Source organism: Phalacrocorax aristotelis, chromosome 6, assembly GCF_949628215.1.
Source record: "Phalacrocorax aristotelis chromosome 6, bGulAri2.1, whole genome shotgun sequence".
NCBI classification, from domain to species: domain Eukaryota; kingdom Metazoa; phylum Chordata; class Aves; order Suliformes; family Phalacrocoracidae; genus Phalacrocorax; species Phalacrocorax aristotelis.
This window is the reverse complement of record NC_134281.1, coordinates 41,524,101-41,527,905: the sequence shown is the minus strand read 5'-3', so window position 1 is coordinate 41,527,905 and position 3,805 is coordinate 41,524,101. Positions and strand designations below refer to the sequence as shown.

Below are 3,805 nucleotides of genomic sequence, written 5' to 3'. Positions count from 1 at the left end.
TTCAGAACACAACATTGTCATTCAGAGCCTCAGAAAGAAACTTTATTTTTGACAGGTTAAGAAGCAGTTGTCCAGAATAGTTTGGAAGAATCTATAAAGTGTGAGTTTAAATGGATTAGTGGTGAGATTTCAGGCAGAACTGTCAGACAGATGAAAAATGTAGTTCATTACATTATTCTGCAACTTGTTATACAAATGCTTCTCTATTTATAGTGCATGTGAATCTTCATGTTCCCTGTGCATTCACAGCAGATGCAGTTTCATGTATTATGACAAATTCAGGCCTGCATTTAAAACGAAAAATATGTTTTGGCTTGTTTTAGAAGCATCCTTTCTACTCTTTCCTGCTGTGCTTTGTTTCCTTCAGTCATTATTGACCTTCCTTGTTTCAAACCACAGATGTGCCTGAGCTCCTATCAGAAAGGCAAATAGCTGATGAAGATGGACATGACAACCAAGAGGAACGATGGGGGAAGGAAGTGGACAGTATAGTAGCTTGGACTAACTCTCTAACAGAAGATCACAGGATTAAATCAGGGAGACTGGATGTACAGATAAGCAAGTACTTTATTACCTTTTAAACAGTCTAAGGATTTTTGTACCGTTCCCACCAAGCAAAACTTCAGTTGTTACTTAGCTGGATTTTTGTTGGTTGGTTGGTTACTTGGTTTTTGCCAGCATGGTGCTATCAGCTTCAGTTAGAGGTTGAGTAGGAATGGAATAAGAATCTGGTTTATGCATGCAAGATTGGCTTTTCACCAGGTCTCGTGCCTTCCTCTTGCCCTTGGTGGTTTGTTGCTGTGTAATTTTTTTTATCTTATTGTCGAAATAGCTTGGTATTTTCAGGTGTTCTAACCTCTGCTGGGTCTAGAGCAATGGCAAGATATAGGAGAAACATCTAGTTTTGAATGCACAGGAGAGCATCTCTATTGAGTGAAAGGATGGCATTGCTTGTATCGAAATCAGACTATGGCTGTGTTCAGAATTGAACACCTAACAGTGGTAATTTTGCAAAAATCCCTGTGTTCTTCTGCTCTTTACGCTGGATATGCAATGTGTGGATGTGGGGTATTGTAGCTTTGCTAAAAGAACTGTATGTCTCTTAAGTCTTCCAGATATATCAGTTGTAGCCATCACTAAGAAATTCACGCAGCTGTGTTGAGACCTATGAAAAGGCAAATGACATGTAGGTAGACAGGACAGTAAAGATCCATACAGCTTGGATCCAGGCTCAGGTTTCAAAAGCCAGCCAGATACTGTCATTAAGTAAACAAGAGCCACAGTGTTACAAAGTCTGCAGAATCACATTCACAGAAGATCTCTGAGATTACAAAAGAAATGTGTTTTTATCATCTTCAAGTCACTGGCCTCTTAAAATGACTGTACACTGCCTGAAGAGCGGTATAAGTGTATTTTATGCTTGTATGCTGTGTCCTAGAAAAAAAACCACCCACAGGACTGGTAAAAGACACGAGCACTTTGCTGTAGGAATCCATTAGAAATGTGAGTTATATAATAAAACTTAAAAAATATTTATTATCTGACTACCTAGAGATAAAAAAGATAAGAATGTCCCGCCTGTGAAACGTTTTCCCTGACACACAGTAAACAGAGTAAACAGAGTAGCTGCCATAAAGCAACTCTGCTCCACAACTTGCTCTGTGTGTGTGTGAAATGCACAAGTGTTAAAATTCTTGTCAGTAACAGATATGTAGTGATTTTTATGTCTATGAGGACGGTCCTGAAAAACTTATGACATTGGACATACATGTAGAACAGTGCTTGCAGGCATCAGTCTCTAAGAAAAGAGCACAGGACTGGAGGGTGGATAATCTGTCACCTCTCCACAGTTGTGCCCCTACGATATGACCATGGTCAAGTCATTTCACCTTTCTGAGTCATCCTTCTCATTTGACCTCTCTCTCATCTATGTGGAATTGTAAATTTTGGATCAGAATTTGTTTCTGTGATGTGCTTGAACGTTCATAGCCAGTCTGGTCATGCTCTGAAAATATTGTACTGTTTCTGAAGCAAAGCAGTAGCCACAGAACTTATAAATAAACTCACTTTTCTAAGAAAATTCTTACATTAGCCTTCAATACATGAGGAATTATTATATCTTGTGTGTATTACAAGCTCTGTTGAGTTCTGACTTCTGCTGAATTTGGGCAAGTAACATAACTAGGGCTTTGGTAAGCAAGGGACAGCACTGCATCCTGTATAGACCTATACATGTACATCTGGAAAAACTAATAAACATTCCTGGTCTAAAATGAGTTTTCATAATCAGTGGGCACAGAACATGGAATAGATTTGAACAGGTATTGGCTCTGTCAGACCGGCATCCGAAGGGATAGAAGGTCACTATACCATGTCTTTGATGGTGCCTTTCTAGAAGCAGTTCGCAGCCAGGAATACAAACAGTATATAACTGAGTGAAACTGTAGTTTGTACTTCAGTCTGGATGCAGATGATATCACTTTAATCCTATTGACCACATGTGGAAAATTATCTCCAGCTACAAATGCCTTGCATCTTTTCCAGTGAAAATCCAGCTCCAGATTTTCCAGTGTACAGGGTAATGGGACTCCGAGCTGCAGTCCTTTAAATTTCACACTTCTTTATGGGCTCCTATCTGTGACCTTTACTTCATGTAACATATTATAGGGAGAGTGTAGTTCAAACTGTGTGTACCTGCTATGAGAAAAAGCAGTGTAAAACCCATGGTGGTTTCATTAACGGAGAAGATTGTTCACTTGCTTTTTGTCAAATGCCTCTAGAAAAACTAATCAACAGCAGATACTCTCCGGACCTGTTTGTGGTTTAATCACAGGTGTAAGCCTGACCTCACTGAAGCTGCTGCAGATGCACACCAAGACTGCCCAAGGGCAGTTTCTGTTGCTGAAGCTCCTTCTCCTCTAGATGGCCCTGTGCTCCTGCCTGGGACACGCCGGCTGCTCCCGGGCCGGGGAAAGGGCTGCTGCCTGCTTTCAGAAGCTCCTTGTTTGGGAGTCAGCTGCCAGAAGGTACGGTTCTGCTTATAATAATCTATGAAAGCTCCTCGGCATTTCAACAGTGTGTAGTCTTACCTGAGAAGGTGTTTAATGCAGCAGAGGGGGAAGCTCCTTGGAAAGACTGTTTTTGAAATGTTGTCTCAGCTGATGCCGAAGGAATTGCCTCCATGCAGGTCATTGTGGTTTTGGTGTATGCGCTCTGCTTGTTCGTGTAATTTTCAGTCTGTGATCACCAACTCGAAGAGCACTGGCAGAAGAGCTACATTGAATGCTACATTCCCATATCAGTGTCAAATGTATGTACCTTGCACAGCCCCTCAGAAAGCATTGTCTGAAGAAACAGAGTACGGTGCTGATGAACACTGTAAAAGATCAAGGGAAAATATATGAGTCCTGGCAGCCGCACTGAAGGGGACTTAAAGGGAACAGGGCAAAACACAGTGTCTTATTTTTACATGTGGGTATCTAATGATGTTGTTACACAGCTTCAAAGATGTGTTTGTATATAAGCACTGAAGTATAGCAGAGACTGTATGCTGTCTTCAGGCTATAATATAGGTCAGCGATGCAAAGAGACATGCTCACATGGAGCTCAAGGTTCTTCGTCTCTTGTCTGCTATACTTTCTATGGACTACGTTGTGCTATTAGCATTTTCAATAATATTCTTCAAATAATCCTGAGAAAACCAGCAAGGTTTCGTGCAGGGGAAGGTACTACTTGCTCTGTACACAATGACATATCATATTAAGGACTGGTTGAAAAATATTTTAGAAAGGGTTAGTAAAGTAGA

At 40.7% G+C, this 3,805-nt stretch overlaps 1 long non-coding RNA gene across 1 annotated transcript; it reads right to left on the bottom strand.

Annotated features, from left to right (window-relative positions):
• Positions 1 to 549: 549 nt before the first annotated feature.
• Positions 550 to 3,177, bottom strand: LOC142058362 (uncharacterized). Its single transcript, XR_012660936.1, has 2 exons — positions 3,090 to 3,177; positions 550 to 1,165 (listed from the first exon to the last, which is right to left on the bottom strand). It is a non-coding gene; the product is annotated as an uncharacterized LOC142058362 (long non-coding RNA).
• Between the last annotated feature and the right edge of the window lie 628 nt (positions 3,178 to 3,805).